Raw genomic sequence first — 18,173 nt, 5'->3', positions numbered from 1 at the left:
AGAAATTGACACTTTTTAAACAAACTGTTCGTATACGAAAACACATACAAGTGAATTGCATTTAACTGGGTGAATAAACATGTTGGTTGCAGCAGCAGGACATTTATGGTTTCACTAAAACAAATGCAACAAGAGATCTTAGCTGCTTTTATAGAATAAAAAGCTTACACGGTTCAGATGCTCCTTTTAATTTTTTTTGTTTGCAATGTTTATTTTTAATGAAGACATGTAACAGTCTACATCCCATTCAGAGGAGAGTAAAATCTGTGATAGGGGAAAATAGCACTATGGAATCCTATAAATTGGAGCTAAAAGAATGAGTCGAAGCAGGTGGAGTCATGAGGACAAGAGTCTTAAGGTCAAGAATTAGCATTTGTTTATTTACAGTAAGGCAATATGTGATAGGACTATATGATGTTACAACGCAAACCATTACAACGCATGCTTTTACAAAGCATCTACCATTACTTCGCATGACTTTACAACGCATACCATTACATCGCAAAATCATATGAATGCACTAAAACTTCCATTACAACACAAACCACTACAATGCATACTATTACTACGCATAACATTTCTACGTTTAAAAAATAATAATAATATTACATATTTTTTATTTAAAAGTATAACTAATCCCTGGGACGGGATGCAAGGGAAATAGGGGCTTTGGGTGGGGAAGTGTATTAATACATGCATATTAAAAATAAATATCTGGGTATTGCAATTAATACTCAGGTATTAAAATTACTACTCATGTGCTTTTTTCATAATAGTCTTTATATTCACTGAAAATTCCCAATACATTTTTTTAAATGAAAACTACCACTGTAAAGGGATGCAAGGGAAATAGGGGTTTTGGGTGGGGAAGTGTATCAATACATGGATATTAAAAATAAATACTCCCCTATTAAAATTAATAACCATGTATTTTAGTATGTCCCAAAAACAATTAATACCCACTTTTAATATAAAAATATGAAAAGAATACATAAAAATATATATTAAAAAAAACAAGTAAAAGCACAATTAGTAAGCCACCATTTCCAAAAACACAAAAACAAAAGTTCTGCTACTATTTCTATGAATGCCCCTTAACCCGCCAAGATAGCAGACATTACAACAAAAGAAGATATAACAAACATTTATAGAAACTATCAAAATAATGAGTTTTTTTGTCAGCTTCTAAATCACGCTAAAACTCTGCACAAACATTTTCTTTTAAATTATGTTTCAGCATCAAAAAAATGTATAAAGCAGCCAACCACCATTTTGAAAACAGTGGTAAACTGACTTCCACAGTGACCACACATGTTTTTTCAAGGCATCCAACAGTTGAACTTTGAATAACACAAACAGTGCCATCTACAGTCTGAAGTAAGTGTGCAATTTAAGTATATTTAAAATACAATATCATCACATAAACCCGAAAAACCAGCAAGTAATATTTTAAATGTTTTCCAGCATTTGCTAATTTTGAAAAACATCAAGATATATTAACCAGATACAACACAGCCAAAATATCCACAAACTCTGTAAGTAAAAAAAGATGTATTTAAAAATAAATAAATATGATTAAACGATTTAATAATAAAATATTTATACAACTCAAAACATTAATATTTGAAAAAAGGACAACTGTTAATAAAATGGAAATCCAAAAACAGTTATACTTTCCTCTAAAAAAAAATAAATTGCTTTGTGATGAAATATACTATTCCACATCAGACCTGTAATTACCAATAGTAAAGTGTGTGATGGATCTTTGGCTGTTGCAAAATGTGGGATGGTTGAAAAAACCAAATTAATATTTGAACTCTGACCTGTATTTGACTTAGTAAAAGTATAAGATGGTCGGGAGGAAAATTTACTCTTTCTACTCCGAACCTTGCTGTCCTCAGGGAAAGTGTAGGTTTTGGGGGCGGGGGAGGGTGCACATTTACTATTCCTACTCCAACCTGTGTTTGCCTCAGGGAGAGTGCTGGATGATGGTGGGTAAAAGTGTACTATTCTAACTCTAAGCTGTGTTAGGCTCAGGGAAAGAGCTGGATGGTGGAAGGAGCAAACTAACTATTTCAACTCTGACCTGTTTATGCCTCAGATAAAGTTGTGGATGGTGGTGATGGCTAATTTACTATTCCAAAAACAAGCCATGCTGACCTAATGGAAAATGTAGGATATTAAGGGGGGGGGAGTTTATTGTTCCTAGTCAGACATGTGTTGCCTCTGAGAAAGAGGTGGATGGTGAGAGGGCAAACTATTTCAACTCCGATCTGCCGTTGGGCCAGGGAAAGTGGTGGATGGAGTTAGGACAAGTTTACTATTCCAACTCTGAGCAGTGTTTGCCATAGGGAAAGTGCTGGGTGGTGGTGGGGGCAAATTTACTATTCCAACTCCGACCTGTGTTTGCCTCAGGGAAAGTGGTGGATGGAGGTGGGGACAAATTTACTATTCCAAGTCCGAGCAGTGGTTGCCATAGGTAAAGTGCTGGATGGTGGTGGGGTAAGATTTACTATTCCAACTCCGATCTGTGTTTGCCTCAGGGTAAGTGCTGGATGGTGGTGGGGGCAAATTTACTATTCCAACTCCGAGCAGTGTTTACCATAGGGAAAGTGCTGGATGGTGGTGGGTGCAAATTTACTATTCCATCTCCGACCTGTGTTTGCCTCAGGGAAAGTGGTGGATGTAGATGAGGGCAAATCTACTATTCCAACTCCGAGCAGTGTTTACCATAGGGAAAGTGCTGGATGGTAGTGGGGGCAAATTTACTATTCCAACTCCGACCTGTTTGCCTCAGGGAAAGTGCTAGATGGTGGTGGGGGCAAATTTACTATTCCAACTCCGAGCAGTGTTTGCCATAGGGAAAGTGCTGGATGGTGGTGGGGTCAAATTTACTATTCCAACTCCGACCTGTGTTTGCTTCACTGAAAGTGGTGGATGGTGGTGGGAGCAAATGTAATATTCCAACTCCCAGCAGGATTTGCCTCAGGGAAAGTGCCAGGTGGTGGGGGGGCATATTTACTATTCCAACTCCAAGCAGTGTTTGCCATAGGGAAAGTGCTGGATGGTGGTGGGGCAAATTTACTATTCCAACTCCGACCTGTGTTTGCCTCAGTGAAAGTGGTGGATGATGGTGGGAGCAAATTTACTATTCCAACTCCGAGCAGTGTTTGCCTCAGAGAAAGTGCTGGATCGAGGTGCGGGTAAATTTACTATTCCAACTCTGAGCAGTGTTTTCCATATGGAAAGTGCTGGATGGTGGTGGGGCAAATTTACTATTACAACACCAACCTGTGTTTGCCTCAGGGAAAGTGCTGGATGGTGGTGTGTGCAAATTTAGGGGTCCATTACGATGTCGGGCGGTTTGCCTCCGCAAAGCCCGCCCGCAATCCTAATGTGCCCCTTACTATTCCTACTCCGACATGTGCTTGCCGCAGGGAAAGTGTTAGTTACAAATTAATGCAAAGTTCTAGATCTAAAAAAAAAGTGGTCATTTTTAAAAATGTAATACCATGATTATATGCATTATTTTCAAATATCAAAAGGAGGGGGAGAAGAAATATGTAAATGTAAATGTATAGGCATTTATATAGCGCACTACTTACCCGGAGGGTCCCAAGGCGCTTCGACCGCTGCAAAACCCTTCCTGGCTTCCCTGAGAGATGGTCCCTTAATGGGTATCTCCAGGGTGAGACCAGGCCTCCCCGGCGGTCTGGTGGGGCCGTTAGTGAAGATGAGGCAAGCTAATGCCCAGAGTTGCCGAGTGTGATCGCTGATCAGAGTGGGCACTGAGGCGAGAGAATTATCGAGTCCGCTGACCCTGGTCCAGAAACCTGCCGCGCCGGGAATCGAACCCTGGCCCCGGGCCGTCCTCTGCTCTCGGGTCTGCCGCCTCTAACCAGTGAGCCACACTACTTCACTGTGATCCTTCAGGTTTCCTTAGGTTCAATATGATATAATCAAAAAGAGAAGGATCACTTGTCCTGCATAACTAGGGTATGCCGGTTCATTCTTACTAGTCCCAATAAAAACCCCTCATGCACGTGATTGCAGTGGTTAAGTAAGCAGTATATCTTAATTCTCCGCCATACCTTTCACGTGTGTGCATAAATATTGGGTTCTATTGTTATGCACCCTCCACCTGGAAGTTTTACCCTTAGTTAAGAGCAGTAGTGACCAGTGATGTGGTTGTGAAAAGTGAGGTGAGTAGGATAAAAATCCCTTCTGTCCAGATTCATACATTTTATTATTCTGGGTTTGGAGAGATTAAAAACAATACGAGTGAATGAGAGTGATTATGACTCTCTCACAAAGTGATATGTGAAGTAGGTCGACGTTTCAGCCCTCTTTAGCCAGTAGGTCAATGCGGCTTTCTTCAGGACCAAGGTGTAGATAGTGCAGGGACCAAGGGCGTCCCTAAAACTTGTACGCAATCTAGGTACTTCCTAAAGTGCCATTCTTTGTTTAGGAGATTTTTGATTAGACTCCTTGAGGTCCTGTTGCACAAGTTGTGCAACAGGAGAGCGCAGAAGGTCTCCCTGACCCACTGGGACTCGGTTGAGGTTTATGAAACCAATATCACAGGTACTGAGCGACCTCAAGGAGTCTAATACGCCAAATTATTCAGCGTAAAAAACAGGCAAGTAACCCTCTAAGAGTAACACCCCAAACCTTTTCAGACATTAACAATTCCCCTGAACTTTCTATAACAGTTACTAATGAACCATTTCTTTTACATGTCAACCAAAAGCCTCAGAAAATAATACTTATCTTTAGCACACCTGATAATCTTGTTAAGTTGGAGAGTAATGATATTTGGATGATGGATGGGACGTTTAAATTCACACCCCAGCCATTCACACAAATGTACACTATTCATGCCTATATAAATCATACAGTTGTTCCCTTGGAGTACAGTGTACTCCTGATAAACAATCCTCAACATACACTGAATTCTTATCAGTTATAAAAGCTAAAACAATTAACAAAAGTCCTAGAAAAGAAATGTTAATTGACTTTGAATTACCAATCATTAACACAATTACCAAAATGTACACGGATACTTCAATTTCAATTTTCAATTTACACGGATACCCAAATTCAAGGATGTTTTTGATACTTTTCACAGGCATATTGGCAAAAAATTATTTTAAAAAACATGCTAGTTGAGGATTGTATATCAGACATCAAACTACAATTTGAATTAAAAAAACTAACAGCACTTTTGTTCATCCCGACAGTGTAGACGAATACTACATATCTATTACAGAATCTGAATATTTTACTGCAAACAAAGACAAATTCGCACCCCTACTAAATTACTTTGAAGACACAGGGATAGGCCATCTAAGCAGATCAGGTCACAGGAGGAAACCACATTTACATTTGAAGTGGTGGAACTGCTACTTGACCTGCTTAGAGGGAGGAGCAAAAACAAACCATGCCATAGAGGGATGGCACAACTCCTTCAATAAAACAATTGGGAAACCACATCCTAACTTCTATCATTTCTTGGAAATTTTTAGGAAGGTGCAAAGTTTCCAAGAAATGAGAATGTTGCAATCATTAACTGGTAGTCTGAACCCACAAATTTAAAAAAGAGAAAAATAAATGTCCGAGCAACTATTGGGTGCAATTCAACAATTTTCGTTGACTGTGGCTTCAGACTACCAAGATAATATTGTACACATCCTCCATTTCTAACCTATACTATCTCCTGTAACTCCTTACTTGCCTGTTTTTTTTATTTTTTTTCAGAACAAATTTTATTATAGTACCGACAAAACACCAAGAGGAACACTGTCCCGCATCACATCGCAGGACCAGTGAGCACAGGCATGAAAGAGGATACAGTCAGTACAAGCAAAAGTAAATTATGCACCCGCCCCCCCAACCCCCAACTCCCTACCCCCCTCCCCGAATCCCACCCCTTACCCTATACAGTGTCTGCATATCTCAAGGCATAAAGCATGAAGGTACAATAAGGTGCGTGCTCCCGGCCGCCCAGGGTCCAATAGTCAAAGATCTTCTCCAGTATCTTGGGGCCTTGGTGGCTCCAGCCACAGTCCTCTATAGTCCGCCCATCTTTTCCATATCTTTAAATGTTTCCTAGGGCATCCCCTGGCCTCAAAGATAGGACGCTCCAGCCCCATACAAAAGTCCAACCCCCGTTTCCAAACTTCGAACAAGGGGGCCCTGGGGTCCTTCCAGGCCCTGGCTATATCTTGTTTAGCTACAGTGAGGCCCAGAACCAGTAGGTGGCGTTCGTAGATGTTGCCCCCCACTTGTTCCATGACATGCAACAGGCCGAGCTGCGGTGTACGGGGAAGGTCCCAGCCCAAGACCTCAGCCAAGCAGTCCCAGACACCCCTCCAGTATCTCGCCAGGTTTGCACACGACCACACAGTGTGGACAAATGTCCCAATCGCTCGTTCGCACCTCAGGCACTCAGGGGAGGCAATCAGGCCTGCTTTCCACAGTCGTTCTCTGGTAAAGTAGGCCCTATGTAAGTACTTAAATTGGATAAAGCGTAGCCGCATCGTAATGGCCGCCCCCCGCGGGGCCTCCAGGGCCTCCCTCCAATCCTCCTCTTCGAGGGCTCCCACAACCCCCTCCCACGCGGAGCGTAGTCTATCCAGGGAGGAGGAGCAGTGTGTGACCAGGGTCTGATATATAGTCGAAATCTTTTTTGCCTCCAATTCCCCCATAAACACCTTAGCCTCCAGGGGGCTGAACTTGGGCAGGGATTCTAAGCCCACCAAGGAGGGGGACAGTGCGTGACGCAGTTGTAGGTATTTAAAGAATTGGGTTTTGGGCATGGCGTATTCTGCACTTAAGGTCTGGAAGTATTTAAGGGTAGTACCCTTCATGATGTGACCTATCGTTGAGATGCCGATTGCGTCCCAGCCCTTGAATCCCCGTAAGGATGCCAGCACCGGCAATCGTCCATTCTGCCACAGCGGGGTCTCTTGCGTCAACTTGTTCCACCACCCCATGCGGCACAGAGCTGCCCGCCACGCTTGGAAGACCACCTGGGTGACTACGGGAAGCCTCTTCCTGATATTCGCCGAGTACAGTACGGTGTGTACCGTGTCCGGGTCCATCAGGTACCTTTCTAAGGCGTAAGTCGGGTCGTCCCGATCCCCATACCACCAGTCATTAAGCACCAGTAAGTGCGACGCCTGGTAATATGATAAAATATCTGAGGTGGCCAGGCCCCCGCAGTACGTGGACAGGAAGCAGGTGCGGAGAGCCACTCTCGCCACCCCCCCAGCCCAGAGGAATTGGCTCAGCGCAGTGTTCACCTGACGAAACCACTGCGGTGCTATAGGGCATGGGCGGTTTTGCAGTTGGTATAGGAGACGCGGGAGGGCCACCATTTTAAAGATCGCCGATCGGCCATAGATGTTCAGTGGCATTCTGGACCAAGTTCTCATGTCCGTTCGCACTCTATCCCAAACAGGCACCACATTGCGCTCCCATGCCACATTTGGAACGTCTGTAATAAAGACGCCCAGGTACTTGAGCCCACCTGCCGCCGTCTGTAACGTCGACGCCCATGCACCCAAACCCTCGCTATCCCCCAGCACCCACAGCTTAGACTTCTGCACGTTGAGATGCAAGCCCGAAACTTCCCCGAAGATTCGCATTATCTCCAGGACTCTGGTCCGGGATCTATTGAGGGCCGTGAGGAAGAAGAGGACGTCGTCGGCATACAATGCAATGCGATCGGACGGGCCCATCTCCCATTCCAGGCCCCACAGCTGCGCGTCCATCCGCACCCACGTTGCCAGGGGTTCCATGGCCAATGCGAATAGGTAGGGCGAGAGAGGGCAACCCTGCCTGGTGCCCCGCGCAATGGGAAAGGGTTTTGACACTGCCCCCGCTACTCTCACCGACGCTGTCAGATCCGTATAGAGCAAGTTCAGATAAGAAAGGAAGACAGGCCCAAGATTAAGGCGGGGCAGAAGCGCCCGAAGGTACACCCAGCTGAGAGAGTCGAAGGCCCTATCCATGTCAGCCAGAAGAAGTGCCGTCGGGATCCCAGCTGCGCGGGCCATCTCCACCACAACCTGTGCCCGGCGGATATTGTGTCTTGTCGCCCTATGGGGCATAAACCCCACCTGATCCGGATGAATCAAGTCGGTGATGTAAGGGAGGAGGCGATTGGCCAGGGCCTTAGCCAGTATCTTCGCCTCAAAGTTTAAAAGGGAAATTGGCCTGTATGAGGAGTGATGTTCAGGGGGTCTCCCGGGCTTGCAAAAAACTACAATTTCAGCGTGTCGCCAGTCCGCCGGGAGGCGACCGCACTCCTTGGCGGCCTCTAGTGCCTGCCTATATCGCCCCTCCAGCTGGAGATGAAAGGTTTTCATGAATTCACATGGGAATCCATTGGGTCCCGGGGCCTTACCAGTCTTCAGTTCCCCAAGCTCCGTGCCCAGCTCCTCCAGAGACAGGGGAAGGTCCAGCTGATCGCGGCTCCCATCCGAGAGCGCACGCGTCGGGAGGTCCGCCAAGAATTTATCAACGTCCTCCGCAGGGAGGATCTCCCGGGGGGCATATAGGTCCGTGTAGTATCGAGCGAAGCTGGCCGCTATGTCTTCAGGAGCCGACATCTGATCCCCCCGTTCGTCCCGAATACCAGGCAGGGTCTGAGCCCGGAAGGTGTGTTGGCAGAGTCTGTAGAGCATGGTGCGGGACTTATCCCCCCATTGGTATATCCTACTCTGTGTGGCCAACCAGAGCTGGCGCGCCTCACCAAGTGCTAGGGATGAGTACTCCTGCTGCGCTAACAGGAGCCGCCCTACGGCCTCATCTGTGTCGCCTACCGTGCAGTCTCTCTCCAGGTCTCTAACCCGTCCCGCCGCCTCCTCCACTTCTCTCCGACGGGTCCTGCGGGCCCCGGCACACCAAGCAATGTCCACCCCCCGGAGTACCGGCTTCAGTGCCTCCCACTGGGTGGCGGCGTCCACCTCCGGTCCGTCGTTCTCCGCCCAATAGTTAGAAATGGCTTCCCGTAGGTGTGCGCGATAGCCATCCTGCTGCAGGTGCCAGGCCGACTGGCGCCACCGGAAGGGCTGTCGCCTCTTGTCTAACCACAGGTCTAAGGACACGGGGGAGTGGTCCGAGAGACCACGAGGATGCACAGCTGTGGAGGCAACCCTCGTCGGCCAGGGGAGCAGAATAAACACGTAATCCAATCTGGAGAAGGACCTGTGTACTGCCGAGACATATGAATATTCGCGACTCAGAGGGTGCTGATATCGCCAGGAGTCAATCCAACCCATGCCCTGCGCTAGGCCATTAAGTTTCGTCAGTGCTGCCACCTGGGGTTCCCTACCGGGCCTATAGCGATCCATTCGTCCATCCATAACGTCATTCCAGTCACCTCCCACAACCGCCAGAACATCCGGGACATCAGCCCACACCTCAAACAACTTTTCAATAAGTGCCTCCTGCAACGGGGGCGGAGCGTACACACTGCCAAAGACCATCGGCTCATCTCCAACCAAACCTTTAATAAACACATATCTACCATGGGCATCGATCCAGTGCTTCTCGTGTGCGTAAGAGAGCCTGCGATGTATCAGCACCGCCACCCCCCGGGACCCCCTCCCAAAGCCCGCATGAAATACTTGCTGGTAGCCATACCTCTGCAAACTGAGGGTCTTGGTGCCCTGGAGGTGCGTCTCCTGTAGGAGGAGAACGTCAGCCCCTTCCCTTTTCCCCTGCCGCATCACCGCCCCACGCTTTATTTTATCTAGCATCCCACGGACATTCCAACTCACTACTCGTAACATCGCCTGTGGGAGGCCTGGCCTTTGGGCGTCAACCATTGTCAATGGGGAGAGAATGCAGAAGCCTGGGCTCTCGGAGCCGCACACCCAAACAATACACTTGCCAAATTAGCGCAGACACTGTTTCAACCTTATCCACCCCCCTTTCCCTCCGCCCCCCCTCCACGGTCATCCCAACCTCCCCGCCATCCCAAGCCCCTGTCCCCACCCGACCCCCAAACAAGACCCCCAACTGCCTACCTCCGCCCCCCCCCCAATACCTCATGGAACACTGAAGTATCTGTTGCGGCATGGGCAGCCTCGGGCCCAAAACAGAGCGCCCAAGGCGAACCATCCCAATGGATCCCAAACACCCACTAACCTAAGAACTCCCCCTATCCCCCCGAACATCTCCCACTCACGTAGGAGGCAGGTAGCCCCTGTATCGGAGCACCCCGAACCCATCTCATAGTTTCAGCAATCACTGGAAGAACAAAACTAGTGTGACAGTTTATTCAACGTTCAAATGTCAATAATGTGAAGCACAGAAGGATCTCTCCCCTCAGCTAGGGCAGCTGGTATCCGTAGGTGGGCAGGACCACCCATAGCACCTCAGCCATCCCCACCCGAGTGGTCCGAGTCAGTGGGCGCAGCAGTACGAGACCCAGTGCTAGAGGCGGCACGCTTCCGGGATCTGGACTTTCTATTCCGTTTGCTTCGGGCATTTTGATCACTCCGGGTTTGCGATGAATCACTCATGTGGCCCGGATCAAGGCCCGGTTGAGCGTGGGGCCTGACTCTCACTGTTTCATCCGTCCACCTGAAGACATCCTCCGGTGTATCGAAGAAGTGAGTCCGGGATTGAAAGACTACTCGTAGGCGGGCTGGGTAGAGCAAAGAGTACTGAATCTTCAGGCCCCGGAGTTTCGCCTTGGCGGCCAGAAAGGAGTGCCGCTGCTGTTGCACCATCTTGGTGTAGTCGGGGAAGATCATGCTCCTGTGATTTTCAAATAAAAGGGAATCCTTGACCTTCGCCTCACGCAGTATGGTGTCTCTATCATGGAAGTTCAGGATTCTGGCGATCACCGGCCTGGGCCGCTCTCCCACTGGCGGCTTCTGTGTCATGGCCCGGTGGGCGCGCTCAATCACAAAGCAGCGGGATAAGGTATCCGGGGGGAGCCAGCTCTCCAGCCATTGGGAAAGGAAGCGTTCCATGTTGCCCTTCTCGCAACCCTCCGGAAAACCTACGAAGCGGAGGTTATTCCTGCGCGCCCGCCCTTCGGCATCCTCCACCCGTAGCGCCAGACCCTTTTGAATGCTCTCCATCGCCGCCATTTTCGGCTTCAGGGTTCCGACATCATCTTCCACCACTGAAATCCTGGACTCGGTCTCTGTGATGTGCGCCACTGCGTTGCGGAGGTCTTGTCTCAGGAGGGTCACGTCCGCCCCAACAGCCCCAATCTTGGCGTCCAGCATGTCCCTGGATTGGGTTATCGCCACCATGAGCGCCGCATTGTCCGGCCCGACCCCTGACCGCCCTGTGCTCCGGGGCCGCTATTCGGTTCCGTGAACTTGTCGATGGGCCCCTGCCTAGAGGGCCCACCCCCCCCTCTGGTCATGGCCAAGTCCTGCTCCGGTATCGCCGCCCCAAAAGTGTTAGCGGATCCTTTGGTGAGGTAGCTCACACCCCCAGCAGCAGCCAAGGAAGGTTCACTGTTCAGGCACTGCTATAGCTGATGCACGCCACACACGCACCGGGTGGGAGGGTAGGGGCCAATCCACGGATCCCCGCAGACCCCCACAGGCCGAGCCCCTGCTTGAGTGGGACCCACCAAAGACACCTCACCCAAAGAGTTCACCGCCACAGCCAGGTCGCATCCACCTCAGTAGCCCTCACGACAGTCCGGGGGTATCCTAGGCCCGCAGTTAGGTCCGGCAGCCTGCCCAGGGTCCCAATGCAAGTCCAAGCCGGTCCCGCCGGGCCCTTCCGCCCCTCTAGCCGTCACTACAATGCGAGGGGGGGGGTTTCCCCAGGGGGGGGGGGCACTCACTGTTCGTCGGTCGCCTCCACAGGTCCACACCAGGGCTGCAGGCACGTCCCTCCCGGGACGGACACGATCCACTTTGGGCCGTCCCACCGGCCCCAGGCCACTGCCCCGGTGTGCACAGCTAAGGCAGTCACAGCAGTCCGGTTCGGGCGCCCCACTGACCCCGTCGCTCCTCGGGCCTCACTGCTTCTGCACTCCAGGACAGACGCTGATGTATTCAGGCAGGTGCCACCAAACTCGAGGTCCCGGGTTCACCAAGGCCAGGTAGGCCGCTGCTCCTCCTCGGCGGCCCCCGGGCACCAGCACCTGCCACTGCCACTGCAGGGGCAGCCAGGGATCTCCCCGGTGCGTCGCTGATGCCAGGCAGCCCCGGGCTTGGGCAGAAGGACGGCGCCTCCGGCTCCTGCGCGAGCCCTCCGTCCGGGTGCGCCAAACCCGAGGCCCCGGCGTAGTTGTCCGGGTCTAGGCCGCTCTCTGCTCCGGCCGGTTCCGCCGCCCTGGACGGTCCTGGAGCGCCGCTCCCAGGGTCGGGTGGTTCCCAGCACTGTCCGCCACAATCGCCCCACAGACGGTGTAGTATTTGGGTCCGGGGGCCAGGATAAACTGTCAGATAATCGCCGGGCTAGCGGGAGCTCTAGAGAGCCACGTCCGCCATCAGCGCCCGCTAAGCCACGCCCCCCTTACTTGCCTGTTTTGACCCCAAATTCCCCAGTTCAATTTGCATTTTTCTAAAAATACTTAAATTATTAAAAAAAAGTCAAGTTTTCTTACCTTCTGATGTCTTCTTTTTTCAACTCTTGGACTTACGTTCAATTCAGATTTTCACCAAGAGTCCTTTGTAGTCATTTATACCATTACAAATATTCTATAATCCTTGTTCAAATCCATATCCCAAATTAAACTCTAAAAAAAGAGCACAGTTCTGAAAAAAACATATTTTTACAGTTAATAAACAAAAAATTACTGTGCACACCTACAAAAATTGCACCCAAAAAATTAACCCGAAAAATAAATTTTGGGGCCCATTATGATGTCGGGAGGATTGCCACCACCCGACTGGTTGTGGTGATTTGCCCGACATCTTTCCCTGCCCGCCATTTAACCCCTGCCATATTACAATGACGGGGGGTACAGCGGCGGACGGACGCCACTTTTCCGCCGGTCGGATTGCCGGCTGGGCAGAAAATGCACACAATATGGTGGCGGTGCCCATTCATATTATGATACCTGTGGTGCTTATGCCTTTCCATGGCGGAGACTCAGCAATGGAAAGGTATACAGTAAATGGCCATGGGGGCCCGTTGCTGGCCCCTCTGAGGGGTGGTGGGGTGGGTGGCTACACTTGGGGGGCAAGGTGGCGGGCACCGCGCAGTGCCTGCCACTTTGTGCATGCCAATGCACAAAATGCAAATTTTACATTGCAGCGGGTGCTGCTTAGAGCACCACCCGCTGCAATGTAAAAGATACGGGATGCGACCACCCCATGCGGGACTGCCGCACCTCTGGCAGTCGGTCCCATTTTCCGTTACAGTGGCGGGCAGACAAAGTCCACCCGCCATCGTAATGGGGCCCTTAGTTTGGCAAAATACGCATAAAAAATCCAGTGATGCAATCCAATCTCGTTCGAAATCCAAATCCAAAATAAATCACCATCCAAAAATCCATTATTGCAATCCTCTCTCGAAAAAAAACAATCCAAAGTTACAAAATCCAATATTTATTGGTTTAAAAATTGGCCAAAATGTTTTTTTTCAAAACACAAAGTTTTTTTGCAAGTTCCTACGACCTATCCCTAAATCTGCGACAAAGCATTTACTTTTTTTCAAAACAAAATCCATCATTTAAAAAAAATCCAAAAACGATTACTTTCTTTACACTTTTGTTTAATTAAATTTACAACCATTTTTTAAAAATACATTTCATTAAACAAAAAATGTTACAAAAGAATGAAACCAGATGTGGGCTTTCTACTTCAATCTGTTTTGGAATACATTTTTATGTTAATACACACAAAATAAACACAAAACACATTTACTACTTCTTACTTCCTCTCTCCTTACAATAAACATTACCACAATTTATTTATTTTTAATAATTAAAAATCACCTTACCATGACGGAGCTCTCCCTGCCATCTGACCCGTTGCGCGACGATCATCGTAATGACAAAATTTACGTATACACTGCAACGTACTGTCTTTCTTCAAAAACGAAAAAAGGACAATTTTCCCCATTGACTTCAATGGTAAACCGTGGGAAAACCTACAAAGATATAAAAAAATACATGTTACATTTCATAGTAAATTCTAAAATTATTTTTAGTACATATTATTAATAAAATATATTTTGATAATTTTTTGCATATTTATTTATAATGTTAATATGTTTTTTAATGTTAATAAAAATAATACATTTTTAAACTACATCATTAAACTGTGTATTGTTTTATTTCTTTACCATATTTATTTTGTAAAATTAGTTTGAGATATACACATTTCTATGTGTATTTTTCCATTCCTAAGTAGTTTTATTATGCTTACCTTAATTGTATACTATATTAAATTGAAATTAATATCTATATTAAATTCTATTTTTATTCTTAATGTTTTCTAAAGATTTAAAAAGTATATTTTACATTTTGCACTCATCCCCTGCCTCTATATTCTACCTTTTATTATGAGGAAATAAATAAAAAAAAAATATATATATATATATATCACTATTTTTGTATACATTTTAAATATACCTTAAATATTTATTAATAAAATATACTCTAGTATTAAAATTATTACTTGAGTATTAAATTAATACCCCCCCCGCCCCCCCCCAAAAAAAACCCCTGTTTTCCTAGCATCCTGTCCCACTGGATTTGTACAATTTACTTTTTAAATAAATAAAATGTTGTTTTTACAAAATAAAAATAAAACATTTTTTAACCTGTGTATTAAATTTTGTAATATTACCTGTCTAATAATTCACTAAATGATGAGTTTTTAAATACATGTCTCCTTAATATTGTTTCATTTATTTTTTTAAAAAAATGTTTAATTATAAATTATTATAAAATCCCTTTAAAACCAATTAATACATAATAATTACTTTTTGTAATAACTCACACCCACAAATAATTACATAATTTTATTTTAAATAGTACTCAATCTTCATAAATAACATTTCTTTTTACAACTCACCCCTAATTAACGAATAGTTAAAAAAAGTATTAAACATTTTGTAAAGAAAATAATAATTAATAGCTTTTCAGTATTTTGAATGTAATGTAAAATGAATTTATGAATAAAATGTAATACGCTAGTAATAAAAATAGTACCTGAGTATTAATAGACACACCACCCAAATCCACATTTTCCCATATTACAAATATTAACTGAGTATTAATATTCCATAAAAATGCTCTAAAATTAATATTAAAAAATGTATCTAAGGTAAATATTAACAGATACCTCAAATAACAACTTAACACAAATACTTACCTTAAAATGCGTTGTATTGGCATGCGTTGTAATGGCATGCGTAGTAAAGGCACATGAGTTGTAATAGCATGCGAAGTAATGGTAGTTGCTTTTTGAAAGTTGCGTTTTAAAGGCATTACGATGTAATGCCTGCGTTATAATGAACGTCTCCCATGTGATAGTACATATGTTCTGGCTTACGTGATTGGCTACGGACTGCATTTTAAAATATCTTACGAGGTTAAGGCACCCACTGCTGATATCTTTGTTCTAGCCAGCAAGTTCCAAGGCATAATACTGGTAGGATAACTCTGATGACTGATGCACTTGCACAAGAGATCTGTATGCGTTGTAGTCACAGGTTTGGCTCACCATAAAATAACTTGAAGCTTTAATGCACATGCTGCACAGTACAGTGTGTAATAATATAATAATAATATTAATTCAGAGGTAATCACAACCATAAAAGTTACAAAAAAAGACAAAGACAAGCCTTAAAACACTTCATCAGTACAACTGTGTGTCAGACTAAATAATGTGCAAAAAAGCAAAATCCAATCAATCATTAATGCATCTGGTATTTCTAGATCAAAATGCTTCTCTTAAAAAATGTGTTACTGCAAAGAGCGTATAATCATTAGGCAGCAACTGCAGATCCATTAAGTCAACGCAGGCTTGTCTAAAACTCATCGCTTTTAAAAGAGGTTTAAGATATATTCTCCTAGGGAAAATAAAATATTTACATAAAACTACAAAATGTAGGGTGTCCTGTGTGGATCTATTGTTGTAACCATAGGGGCCTTGTATTTCATTATGTAAAGCAAAACCAGCCGGCCGAGCTAAAAGATGGTGGAGCTGGTTAAATTTAAAACGAGATATTAAAAATCTATCAGAGGCATTTCTCAACCTGCATAAGTAATTCTCCATGCCCTGTACTGATTTTAGGAGAGAGTGCCTCCTCACCACTGGCTTGGTTAGCTTGGTGTTTTAACAGGCAGCCATAGTGTGTTTAAAAAATAGCTCCTTCACTATACTCAAGTCCCGTGGCTTCACTGAGTCAGGCTTTAATAAAATGATTGCCCTGCCCAAAGCAACAGACATCTCTTTAATATAGTGCAACCAGGGTATTTTTAGTGCATGGTCTAGTGATTAACAATGTGATACAATAAGTCGATTGAGGGCCAACTCGTTATTAGACCATATTTTCACCCAACAGGTCAGGGGTTTTACTGCCACCATGTCCGCTATATAATTTACCTCTAGTTCCTTATGCACGGCAAACGATGGAATGCCCTGTGGGACCTTCATTAAACATTTCAGAAACTTTTTTTCTGTGAGCTGTATAGCCCCAGGCCTTGGATATACAAAATGACTGGTAGAGCTTTATAACCACACCCGGGGTCCACATACCTAGGGCATCGTTAGGACGGCGGGCGGACTTTCCTCACAGTAAAAGGGACCACCCGCCATAAGGGCGGGGGTCCTATTGGGGCAATTAGGATGCGCCCACCAAAGTGGCGGGCACATCCTGCATTCCTGGCATTGTGGAGGGTGGTGCACTCATCACCTTCCGCCACAATGCCAGGAAGGCATGTTGTGCATGGAACTGCTGGGGTGTACCATAGGTACCCCCATGTGCACCCCCTACCCCCCAGAGTCCTTGGGGGCCCGCAACAGGCCCCCGAGGTCAATTCCCGCATGCCTTCATTGCTGCCATGGAAAGGCATCTTTCCGCACCCATGTTAATATGGCTGGTGGTGTCTAACAGACACTGCCACCATATTAAACCCTTTTCCGCCCGGTCAACTCGTTGACCGGGCGGAAAAGCGGCAGACGGTCTTTCCGTCCGCCGCGGTCCCCCCGCCATAGTAATATGGCGGGGGAAAATGGGTGGCAGGCGGGGTCGGATCACGGGTGGATCGCCAACGCCATGCGGGCGGTGGCGATCCGCCCGTGATCCTAATGGGTCCCTAGTTTGTGGGCATAGCTACAAATGGCTCACATTGAGTTGTTCATATTTCCAACCTTCGCCTCTAGCAGCTGTTTCCAGTAAAATTTCTCTGTGAATAAAATTCCGAGGTAATGAAAAGTCGGGACCTTAGCTAAAGTATGGGCACCTGCTTTGAATGTTTTAGAGCGGGTTACCCGGGGTCCAACTTCCAAGACGTTCAATTTGTGAAGTTGACCAACACGTCCAACCCACTAATAAAAGCTCCAAATCCATCAACCAGGGACTGTAGGCCCCATGCGGTGCATGCCATCAGCATTGAATCTTCAGCATATAAAAGAACTGTAATTGCTTTGCTACCCACTCGGGTACAGTCTGTCTGCAAAGATGTCAAATCCGCCTCCAGGTAGTTAATATATAGGGTGAATAAAAAAGGGGCTAAAATACAGCCCTGGCGTACCCCCCTCGTGCAAATAAAATAATCAGTGGTTCCTGCCCCCTGTGAGTATCTAACTGTGGCTGTAGTGTGGGCATGGAGGGTCCTCCACAGTCAAAGTCCTGCCCCAGGACTTTGACTGTGGAGTCGATAAGCGAAATGCGGTGGTAACAATGGGGATTCATTTGGTCCCCCTTCTTGAAGATCGACACGATCGTGGCAGTAGACCACGACGATGATAACCTATTCCTTACAGCTGCATTTAACATCCTCGTCAGAACTGGGGCACACAAATCAGTGTTGTCCCGAAATAGATCTGGTGGAACCCCGTGTGGACCCAGGGCCTTACTCCGGGCCTGTCCTTCAAAACCCACCCTTACTTCATCCAGAGTGAAGATTATAGGAGTATCTGACTGAGGTGACCTTATCTCTAAGCCAAATCTCTCGCCGTTCCCATAATGATAATCTCCTTCCTAATGGGCAATCCAGTATTTTG

This window comes from Lissotriton vulgaris, chromosome 11 (assembly GCF_964263255.1).
Source record: "Lissotriton vulgaris chromosome 11, aLisVul1.2, whole genome shotgun sequence".
NCBI classification, from domain to species: Eukaryota; Metazoa; Chordata; class Amphibia; order Caudata; family Salamandridae; genus Lissotriton; species Lissotriton vulgaris.
Note: the sequence above shows the minus strand (reverse complement) of the source record.